Source organism: Pongo abelii, chromosome 14 (assembly GCF_028885655.2).
Source record: "Pongo abelii isolate AG06213 chromosome 14, NHGRI_mPonAbe1-v2.0_pri, whole genome shotgun sequence".
Taxonomy (NCBI): domain Eukaryota; kingdom Metazoa; phylum Chordata; class Mammalia; order Primates; family Hominidae; genus Pongo; species Pongo abelii.
In genome coordinates, this window is record NC_071999.2 from 78,475,354 (window position 1) to 78,487,631 (window position 12,278).

At 36.6% G+C, this 12,278-nt stretch overlaps 1 protein-coding gene across 9 annotated transcripts in view; it reads left to right on the top strand.

Moving 5' to 3' along the window:
- PIBF1 (progesterone immunomodulatory binding factor 1) overlaps window positions 1–12,278 on the top strand; it is a 233,908-nt gene that overhangs the window by 17,026 nt on the left and 204,604 nt on the right. The gene's annotated exons all lie outside the window — the stretch shown is intronic.

Genomic DNA, 12,278 nt, shown 5'->3' on the forward strand with positions numbered 1-12,278 from the left:
TTATTGACCAGGTATCCTAGAATACTATCTTGTAGTTATAGTCTACTAACAAAAAAATAATGGTAGATTGATTCATTCTACCATGTAACAGTTGGAAATGGGTGGCAGTTTTTCTTCAAATATTTCATTATTCTAAAAGGAAAACACTTCTGGTTTACAAATGGGGGCTGCTGCAGTTCTTCATTACAAGTTAGCCTTGTTCGTGATATGAGATGGAGCTACTGTCCATTTATTACTTACGTGGCTTCTTTGTCAAGTGCAGTTAACTCTCCTAATATTTATTCTGAGCATGTGTACTGATACTAGCATTAACCCCGGTGATGTGCATGATGCTGTGCTAGGTGCTGGCAGTGAACCCAAGAGAGGCAATGCCTGCCCTTCTAGAGTTTACTTTCTAGCAGGTTAGAATTAGAACATTAGGCGATATTTTGACACTCTCATTTACTGTGTGACCATGACCAGGTCATTTAATGTTTCCTGTTCTATCAAATGGAGAAAATAATACTGTTTGTTCATTTATTGAATTGCATTGCCTATATTTCTGTTTCAGAGTAAAAACATGATTTTAGCAAAGTTGCATACAAACATTTATGTCCTATTTTAAGGGCAGTTTTTATCAATGATATTATCCAGAAATAAATAATTATAATTTAATTTGTATTTTTAATGCTCTACTTTGCTGCACTATTAGTCTTAAGAGATAATTTACTTAAGTCTTGCCATAGAACCAATATTTCAGACAAAATAAGAAGGCTTAGCTTCCTTCCTCTCCTCTGAGGAGCAGTGACATCAGCAGGAGCAATTAGAGGGACAGATGTACCTCCACTCCAAACTTCAGTTGTTTTCTTTTCTTCTCCTAGCACGTCATATTGTGCAGGTAAACTGTTTTGCACATTTAGAAAGATAGTTCAATTAAAAAAAAAATTCAACTGTAGTCAAAATAGTAGAGAACAGAGAAGGCCACAGTTTGGCCACTTTCTAATTTTGCAGCCTTGGGCAAATCATTTATACTCTATTGTTTCTGTAAAATGCCCAGGATGGTTTTGGTGGTACAGGGGTTATTGGGGAAGAGGCAGTTAGACAAGGTCTTTAAAGTTGGTTCTACACACCCTATGGTACCTCAGTATCCCTCAAGGACTTCTTACTGTGCAGTAGGAGGGCTGGAGGAGCTCCCTATCCTTGTTTTTCTCAAGCCACCCTTTTTAAAATAACCTTAATATTTGGGACTTCTCAGCATGATTTCTCTTGAACACGGATTCCTCAGGCCATTCTTAGAGTTTGTGGTTTTTCTGCTCTGTCAAGGACCTGTTACAGGTCAACTTGCCAAACACTAGGAAAAAAGTAAATATTTTAAAATAAAAAGCAAAACCAGTATCATTAAACAGCTTTATTTATTTATTTAAACAGAGTCTTGCTCTGTCGCTCCAGCTGGAGTGCAGTGGTGCCATGTCTGCTCATTGCAACCTCTACCTCCTGGGTTCAAGTGATTCTCGTGCTTTAGCCTCCCCAGTAGCTGGGCTTACAGGCATGCGCTACCACACCTGGCTAATTTATGTATTTTTAGTAGAGATAGAATTTCGCCATTTTGGCCAGACTGGTCTGGAACTCCTGGCCTCGAGATCCACCTGCCTTGGCCTCCCAAAGTGCTGGGATTACAGGCGTGAGCCACTGCACCTGGCCAAACAGGATGTAGTAAACAATAAATAGCAGTACTCAATATTAAAATAAATGTCACATATTCTGGAGTTTATTTTTTGAAATGGTTCATTAAATTATTTACTGCTATTTGAGGAATTAAAAGACATAGTTTCTCATCTCTGCGACTTGATAACAATGTGATGATCTTGGATAAAAACAGTCTTTTCTCCTATCTTAACAGCTTCTCCGTCCGTAAAATAGGGATGATAACATGTAACACCTACCACATGTGGTCATTATTATAAAGAATGAAATTCATTCAATAAATGTGTATCCTGCATTTACTATACGGCATGCATTATTCTTGGTACTTGGGATACCTTGTTAAACAAAACAGTAATCCCTGCCATTATGGAGTTTATACTTTTAAAGGATATCTGTGAGATGTATATTGTATTTTAAAAGGGAAAACAAACAATAGCAAATCATGTAGTGTGACAAAAGTTGATAATTGTAATAGAAAAAAGAAACAAATAGTTCAAGATAAGGTGAATTGAGTGCTATATGGAGAGCAGGGAAGAGAGCATTGTCAGAATTCTGTAAGGTTGGCTAGTAGGTCTTATTAAGCAGCTTAGAAGTTTACAAAGCCTTGAGGAAGTGAGAGAGAGAACAAGGCTGTCTTCCTTGAGACAGCTCAGGGAAGAGCTTCTAGGTAGCAAGAACAGCCAATGCAAAGGCAGGGGGTTACTTTGGTATTTGTGGAACAGTGAGGAGGGCAATATGACTGGTATGCTTGAAGGGAGGAGGAGAATAGTTGTAGTTAAGATCAGAGAGGTAATGAGTCTGTTGAGGTCATCATGCAGACTTCGATTTTAACCTTAAGTGAAATGAAAAGTTGCAGGATTTTGGAAAGAGGTCTGACATGATCTGACATGTACAGTTGACTGTTGAACAACATGGGTTTGAACTGTGTAGGTTTATTTACACATAGATTTTTTTTTCAATAGATACTCTGGAAAATTTTTTGGAGGTTTGTGACAATTTGAAAAAACTCGCAGATGAACTATGTAGCCTAGAAATACAGAAAAAAATCAAGAAAAAGTTATGTAATGAATGCATAAAATATATGTAGATACTATATTTTATCATTTACTACCATAAAATGTACACAAATCTATTATCAAAAGTTAAAATTTATCTAAGCATGCATACACAGACCTTACATGGTGCTATTTTCAGTAGAGAGAAATGTAAACAAACATAAAGATGCAGTATTAAATCATAACTGCATAAAATTAACTGTAGTACGTACTTTACTACTGTAATAATTTCTTAGCGTCCTCCTGGCTTTTCTGGTAAACTCAAGTGTTTGGGATATCCGCTTAAAACGCTGTATGATGCTAATCATCCCCACGTGAGCAGTTCTCCAGTAAAATGTGAATCACAATAAAAAGTGATTTCTCGCAGTTCTGGCATATTATTTTTCATCATGTTTAGTGCAGAACTGTAAGCCTTGAATAACACCATGGGAACCATATGAAGTGTCACCAGTGATGCTGGAAGAGCTCTCAAACAGCAGAGAAAATTTATGACATTGTAAGAAAAAGTTAATGGGTTGCCTACCATTTTGGACAGACCATTAATTTTGTAAACAAATTATGTAAAACTTAGAGCATCCATAATACAGTACAGTTCTGTAAATGTATTTTCTTAGGATTTTTAAAAAATGTTCTTTTCTCTAGCTTTTATTGTAAGAATACAGTATATAATACATATAACATACAAAATATGTACTAATAGACTATGTTATACTAAGGCTTCCAGTCAACAGTAGGCTATCTGTAGTTAAGTTTTCAGTGAGTCAAAAGTTACACATGGATTTTTTTTGACTGTATGGGAGTTGGTACCCCAGCCCCTGTATCGTCCAAGGGTCAAGTCTATTTAAGGTATCATTCTGGCCGGTACATAGTAGACTGTCAACAAATGTTTTTTATATTGAATTTCTTTTTAATGAGTATTTTAAAACCTTGCTATTGTCCTGGATAATGTTTTTTAAAGAAAGTTCTCTCCTGAGAATAGACTGTAGCGCTATAAGGATGGAAACAAAGAGACTTGTTAAGAGGCTGTTGTAATCTAGGTGAGAGATTATTGTGTTTCAGATCTAGATGGTAGCAGGGGAAGTGGTAGATTCTGGATTTATTTTAAAAGTAGAGCCAATAGAAAAAAGGTAGAGTCATGAATTGGATGGAGGATGTTAAAGAAAGATAGGAGTCAAATTAACTCTAAAAAAGGTTGGTTTGGATAACTGGAAGGATAGATTTCTGTTCAGCTGAGATGGGTAGGTTGTGAATGAGGCTGACTTGAGTGCAAAAGAGTGTGGATCTTAGACATGTTGAGTTTGAGAGGTCTGTTAGATGTACAAAGATATGTGGATGTACAGGTGTGAACTTTAGAAGATAAGCATTCAAGAGTCATCAGCATACAGATGATATTTAAAGCCAGGATGAGATTACCAAAGGAGAGTGAGTGTAGAGAAGAGAAGGAGGACCACAGCTTGAGCTCTAGGGCACTTCAACATTGAAATGTGGGAGAGAGAAGGAGGAGTTACCAGTGAAATAGGGAAATTAAGAGAATTTTATGTCTGGGAAATCAAAGGGCAAAAGTTTGTCAAGGAAAAGAGAGTGAACAGCTGTTTCAAATGCTGTTGATAGGTACAGTTAGATGAAGACCAAGAATTGACATTGTATTTAACAAGGTCATTGAAAACCTTGTCAAGAGTAGTTCTGGAGGAGGGATAGGGTCAGCAGTTTGATTACAGTGTTTGAGAGTGAATGGAGGAAATAAACTGGACATAGAGTATAGACAACTCTTTCTGAGTAATACTACTGTATAGAGGAACAAAGAGAGTTGGCAATTACAGGAAACATGGAGCCAGGGAAGGCTTGTTTTTTGTTTTTTTTCCTTAAGAGAGATGACAGCTGATGTATTTAAAATCACATTGTAACCATAAAAATTTTCTCATTGTCGACAATGGTAGAAGGACATTCATGTAATTGTTAACCAACAGTGTAGGCAGTACTGTTGGATACCCAGTTATAGTTATGTTTAAGGCTCCCCACTTTAGTGCTATCCGTGTAATAAAAAGAGTCATGTATATTTGGAGTATTGTCAATAATATATGTTTCTGTGATTATGATATTTGGGGAAACTATTAGAACAGAGGGGTGTTTGTTGATTGAATTACTCCTGATTAGTTCTGTGGGACTTTCTTAATATCTAAATAGTGGTTTAAAGAATAATAATTTAGTAAAGTGAGATAATTTCTCTCTGAATAGCTAGAGTTTTAATTATGTCACAAAAAGTTGAGTTTCGATTTAAAAAACAACTGAAGAATATATTTATAAGTGAGTAAGGAAGATAGAGAATGTTATGACCACTAGAGGAGGGTTTACAAAAAGATCTGGGTTATTTAAATGGGGCTGGGGGAGGTTGAAGAGGTGATTGGACACTGTCAGGTTACTGAGGTTCAGTTGTCATCGGTGAGAACCATTGTCTCTAGACTTTTAAAACTAATCACAAACCCCTAATTTATGAAAGTGCTAAATGAAATTGTCAGTTTTTCATTTGAAGGTTTCTGTTTTTTCTTCCGTTACTTGGAATGTTCTTATCTGAGTGTTTTTGCCCAGTGGTATTTCATGTTTCTTTCCTCTTCAGTCTGTGGGCTGCATATATATACTTATTGTTGGCCTGAAGCAGACAATAAAAACAGAGAAATGCCCATCATATCCAAAGGAAGTAGCAAGAAAATTTCGACTTTTCCAATGTTGTCATTAATTTTAAGTTTATTGACCCAAAAGAGTAAATTTTCCTCTTAACTATAGTTGGAGAAAAAGTAATATATTTTCCTCACCCATTGCAAGGTTTATGGCTGAGACTCCAATAATAAAAGAGCAATAAGAGAAAAGCATAACAAATTTATGTATAATTTATATGTATAATTTAATATAAATTTTATGTGACATAGGGAACCTTCAGAAATGAAGACTAAAAGACCCGGGGAAAATGTATTTTTGTGGATAGTCATGCATAAGTATGATTGGAAGACAAAAGTGTATGATCTGATGGTAATCAACTGGAAGAATTTAGCAAGGCTTGTTTGTTCACATTCTTGGGCTGTCTGTGACATTCCTTCCCATTAGGTATAGGGCAGGACGCCTGTCACCTTAGGGGAGAGGGGAAGGAGAAAGAGAGTGGCCTTCCTAGGTTTGATGACCTACTTCACGGGAGAAAGAGGCAAGGGGAATTTTCATTTATGTGGCCCACTTCAAGAGAGGGGTTGGGAGAAGGTCAGGGAGACCCCCCTGTTTCTGCAGTTTTCTTAATTTCCTTCAGGTTAAAATACTCAGTATGCCAGGGTGCCATGTTTCGAGGTGTCTGTTCTAAGTCCTAACAGAGGAATTAATATTTTATTTTGTAGTGAATAAATTGAAAATATATCCAGTGAAAATGTGTACACTGATTCTAAGTTTTCCTAAATTTGACAAATAAAAGGAAGTGTTACTTTGTTCAATAAGCGGTAAGATACACTGCCATAGTAAGTTTTGGGACAAGGTCCATGATATATAGCTGCAACCACTATAAAGTTACTAAATTTTTTCTTTTTTGAGCCAGAGTCACACTCTTGTCACCTAGGCTGCAGTGCAGTGGTACAATCTCGGCTCACTGCAACCTTTGCCTCCCGGGTTCAAGCGATTCTCCTGCCTCAGCCTCCCGAGTAACTGGGATTACAGGCATCCGCCACCACACCCAGCTAATTTTTGTTTGTTTGTTTGTTTTTTGAGACAGAGTCTCGCTCTGTCGCCCAGGCTGGCGTGCAGTGGCACGATCTCGGCTCATTGCAACCTCCGCCTCCTGGGTTTACGCCATTCTCCTGCCTCAACCTCCCGAGTAGCTGGGACTACAGGCACGTGCCACCACACCTGGCTAATTTTTTGTATTTTTAGTAGAGAAGGGGTTTCACCATGTTAGCCAGGATGGTCTTGATCTCCTGACCTCGTGATCTGCCCGCCTCGGCCTCCCGAAGTGTTGGGATTACAGGTATGAGCCACCACACCTGGCCTGAAGTTACTAATTTTTAATAAGACATGATCCAAATTTTTCATGACATTATTCGAAAGATCTTCATAAAGTGATTCAACAAATATTTTATTCTTCAACTCATACTTATTTAAGGTTGGATATTTTAAGATAAGCAACATTAGTCTTATTAATAACTTTATGTAATTTTAAAGTTGGATACAATATAAGCTTTGGGGAAAAAAAAATGACTGGATGGTATTCACCCAAGAATTTTAAGGGACTTAAAGGATGAACCTGAAACTGCATCACATGTATAATATTGCTATCAAACAGAGCACTTGAAGTAGGTGTAATTGCTTGAAAGCTGGTAAATTGCCTGCCTGACTCTAGAAACTAAAGACCTTCACACTTAAAAACTGATAAAGCACTTTTTGTGCTTACTGAGCTTGTGTAATGCATGAAGATTAGGATCAGTGAATACTTAGGCAAGTTAAATACTTCCCCTTATGGGGGAAGGTCAACAAAGTGGTACAAATGGACAAATTATATTTCACATATATATAAAGAGAAAATAGAGAACAAATTATATAGACTTTCAAAAAGCCATTGACAGGTTTTAAGTTCTAGTTTTTAAAAATTGGCAGGCTTTTTAAAAATTACAGTGAATAACATAACATTAAATTTATGACTTTATTTTCATGTATACAATTCAGTAAAGTATACTCACATTGTGCAACAGATCTCTAGTACTTTTGTATGTTGCAACACTGAAAACTACCTACTAGACACTAATTCTCCCTCTCCCCTCCCCCTAGTCATTGGTAGCCATTTTTTAACTTTGTTTCTATGATTTTGATTAGTTTAGATTCGTCATATGGGTAGAGTCCTACAGTATTTGCCCCTTTGTGATTGGTTTCAATTAGCATAATGCCCTCAGGGTTTATCCATGTTGTAGCATGTGACAGAATTTTTTATTTTTTTATTTTTATTGTACTTTAAGTTCTGGGGTACATGGGCACAACGTACAGGTAGTGTTACGTAGGTATACTCCTGCCATGGTGATTTGCTGCACCCATCAACCCGTCATCTACATTAGGTATTTCTCCTAATGCTGTCCCTCCCCTAGTGCCCCACCCCCGATAGGCCCCAGTGTGTGATGTTCCCCTCCCTGGTCCAAGTGTTCTCATTGTTCAACTCCCACTTATGAGTGAGAACATGTGGTGTTTGGTTTTCTGTCCTTGTGATGGTTTGCGGAGAATGATGGTTTCCAGTTTCATCCATGTCCTTGCAAAGGACATTAACTCTTCCTTTTTTATGGCTGCATAGTATTGCATGGTGTATATGTGCCACATTATCTAGTCTATCATTGATGGGCATTTGGGTTGGTTCCAAGTCTTTGCTATTGTGAACAGTGCCACAATAAACATATGTGTGCATGTTTTTATAGTAGCATGATTTATAATCCTTTGGGTATATACCCAGTAATGGAATTGCTGGGTCAGATGGTATTTCTAGTTCTAGATCCTTGAGGAATCACCACACTGTCTTCCACAATTGTCTTTCACAATCAGGTTGAACTAATTACGCTCTTTTTTTTTCTTTTTTAAGGTTACATAATATTCCATTGTGTGTATATACCACATTTGCTTTATCCATTCATCTATAAATAGATATCTGAATTGCTTCTATCTCTTGGGAGAAATGGGCAGACTTTGTAAGAAGTGTTATCATGAATTCTCAGGAAATTGTTTTCTCTTTAGTAGGTGAAGGATAAGAGCCAAAAAAAAAAAAAAGGAATAAAAAGAACTAAATGAAAAACAAAAATAGAAGTATTCTTTAGATACAACTGTTAGGTCCAATCTTATTCATTATTTAACATTTTAATACATTTATTGGGCTGGGCACAGTGGCTCTCGCCTGTAATCTCAGCACTTTGAGAGGCCGAGGTACGCAGATCACCTGATGGCAAGAGTTTGAGACCAGCCTGGTTAATATGGCAAAACTCCGTCTCTATTAAAAATACATAATTTAGTCAGGTGTGGTGGCAAATACATGTAGTCCCAGCTACTCAGGAGGCTGAGGCAGGAGAATTGCTTGAACCCGGGAGGTGGAGGTTGCAGTGAGCCAAGATTGTGCCTCTGCACTCCAACCTGGGCAACAGAGCAAGACTCTGTCTCAAAAAAAAAAAATTTAATACATTTATTGATGAGGAAGCACAAAGTATAATCTCAAGTTTGTAGACAGTAAAGTTTTTCTGAGCAGTGGAACACCAAACTAGTAGGGCAAATTGGAGGAAGGTCTCAAAAGGTAAGTGGACTGATTATAAATGAATGTGTTTTCTTTTTAATAACTATCAATCAGCTTATATTCCCAAAATTAGCATGTTCAAAACTGATCACCTGCCCCAGAGTGTAATTTTTTGCCATTCTATTATAGAAATTTTCAAACATAACTTGAATTTCACAATGACACCAGTACATTTATCACTAAATTTCTGCCATTAACATTTTTATTATATTTGTCTTATCAAATATCTCTCCATCTATCCATCTGCCAGTCACATTTAATTTTATGGGAAAATGCTGAACTTTTTTTTCCATTTGTCAGTAATTTCTTCCTTTTCATTACTGAGTGGTATTACACTGAATGGCTCTAGTTATTTACCATTTAATGGGCATTTGAGTTATTTCCAATTCAGAGACTTTACAAACAAAGCTCTGAGAACATTTGAGTATGGTTTTTTGCATGGACATGTTTTTGTTTCTCTTGAGTAAGTACTTAAGTGTGGAATTTTTTACTTGTAGAATTTCAGTTTGGTTATTTATTATAGCTTTTATTTCTCTTTTATTATGAACATATTTTCCTTTACACCACTGAGAATTGTTAAAATAGGAGCTTTAAAATTCTTGTCTTTTAATTCCAAACACTGGGTCACCTTGGAGTTGATCTCTGTTGATTGTCTTTTCTTTTAGAAATGAGTCACATGTTCCTCTTTCTTCGGATGTCAAGTAACTTAAAATTGTTTAGACCATCGAGTAAGTGTAGATGAGAACATTATGAGTATTATGTTGTTGAGACTCTGCATTTTATGTACCTCTAAACAGTGGTGATGTTCTTGTTTTAGCAGGAAATTACTTGGTTGTACTCAAACAGCATACTCTGTCTATTGGGCAGCTGTTCAAATTTCAATTCAATTTTTTTGGTATTAGTGGGGCTGCTCAGAGTCTGTCCTACACATGTGTTGTTTAGAGGGTAGCCAGATACTTAAGCAGAAACTACCCAGAGAATTCAGTTTCCCCTCTCTGGGTATCTCTGAAATTTCCTCCTCATTTAGAGCAGCTGCAGTTCCCATAAATACCAAAGATTTTCTGATGCACCTTGATCCATCCAACCTGGCACAGAATGGGAGTGGCCTCAGGCTAAGGGCTACTAAACAAAAAAAAAAAATACCAGGAAACTCACCTAAATGCTGAAAATGATAGCAATAATGACAACTCCATAGTGGTTTACTAAGAGAAACTAAGGTATTTGAGACTGGCAATTAAGAAAACAAATTTTCCATTTTGCTTAAAAAGTTTATTCTCTGCAGAGAGTTCATGAATCTGGAGAAAATAAAATTACTCTCAGTCTTTGCGTTTTACTTTATGGATCTTTCTTATACAAAATGGTCTTAATTTTTTTCACCACTTGGGGGCAGTATATGTCCATCTTTTTTTTTTTTTTAATTAAACCTGTTGGGGGCTATTTGGAAAATCTGGTTATTTTTGACCTAGAGACCCAAAGCTTTACATTTAGTTACCTTATTTTCATTTATATTCATTATTTCATATAAAATGCCTGCAATCAATCAGATAGTATCTTTTTCTAGTAAAATTTAATATATTTAGAACTTGGAGAATGGAGTATCAAAACAAAAATTTGTGTTCCATAATATGTATTCAGAAATGTCTCAATTATTGCACTAATTTCATAATTATGCCTACCAGAAATATTGAGAATTTTTAATTCTGTTAAAACCAAAAACATTCAGGATTTTAAATTCTGTTAAAGCCACATTATATCATTAAAGCCACACAATTACACAGTTAATTTGACTCTGCTTTTGTTTGTATGAGATTAAAACTGTTTAAGAAATTTAACAGAAGGTTTTTTATTTTTATTTTTTTTTGGAGATGGAGTTTCGCTCTTGCCCTGGCTGGAGTGCAATGGCATGATTTTGGCTCACTGCAACCTCTGCCTCCCGGATTCAAGCAATTCTCCTGCCTCAGCCTCCCGAGTAGCCGGGAGTACAGGCATGTGCCACAATGCCTGGCTAATTTTTGTATTTTTAGTAGAGAGGGGTTTCACCATGTTGATCAGGCTGGTCTCGAACTCCTGACCTCAAGCGATCCGCCTGCCTTGGCCTCTCTAAGTGTTGGAATTACAGGTGTGAGCCACTGCGCTTGGCCAGAATGTGATTCTTGACCTTTAAAAAGAAATTACTTTTTCTGAAGTGGCAGTTTTAGTGGATTTCTGGGATTTCCTTTTGTAATTTTTTCCAGATCTTTAGTTATTTGCAAATAACGTCTAGATACTATTATAACACTGGAAAATAGGGCTCATCTTTTACTTCAAGTCTGGAGTTTATTTACAAGTGTCAGTAATGTAGTCTAACTCTGGCATATTTTGAGCTATATTATGTATATGATCTTGTGTATGGTACTTTATGTTTATAAAAGTGCTTATAAATAACTTTATTTCCTATTTATGAATTTTCTCTATTAGCAGGTCAAAATTTTGGTTGATCACATGCAACTCAGCTATATGTTGCTGTTTTGCCGTTATAGAGTTAGTTCAGCATGCTTTTTCTTTTTTTTTTTTTTTTGAGATGGAGTCTTGCTCTATTGCTCAGGCTGGAGTGCAGTGGCATGATCTCGGCTCACTGCAACCACTGCCTTCCAGGTTCAAGCGATTCTCCCGCCTCAGCCTCCCAAGTAGCTGGGATTACAGGTGCGTGCCACCACACCCGGCTAATTTTTGTATTTTTAGTAGAGATGGGGTTTTGCCATGTTGGCCAGGCCGATCCTGAACTCCTGACCTCAAGTGATCCGCCCGCCTCAGCCTCCCAAAGTGCTGGGATTACAGGCGTGAGCCACCGCGCCCAGCCAGCATGCTTTTTCATATCAAAAGGATGTGATGTTAGAGATACAGTGTAAGGCATTAGTGAATCTGCACTTAATAAAACTATTAAATTTCATGAGGAAATGGTGAAATATTTTTCTCTTATGAGAACTTTGGTAACTAGGAAGCAAGAAGAATTTTGTCAAGAGTACTTCCTTGTTTAGAAACATAGTTACATTCTTTAAAAAATTCTGCAAGATTATCTTGAGGTTCATCTTAAGTATTCATATGTAAGTAATTCAGTTAATTTTATTTGTATGAAAATGAGTTATTTCATTGATGAAACATATTTGTTTATTAAAGTTTTTATATTTTAGGGGGTATTAACTGTTTTCTGAGAATCCTTTTTATCTTATCCAAGTGATGAGCTTAAAGTTTCTTTGTAAGGTACATATTTATGA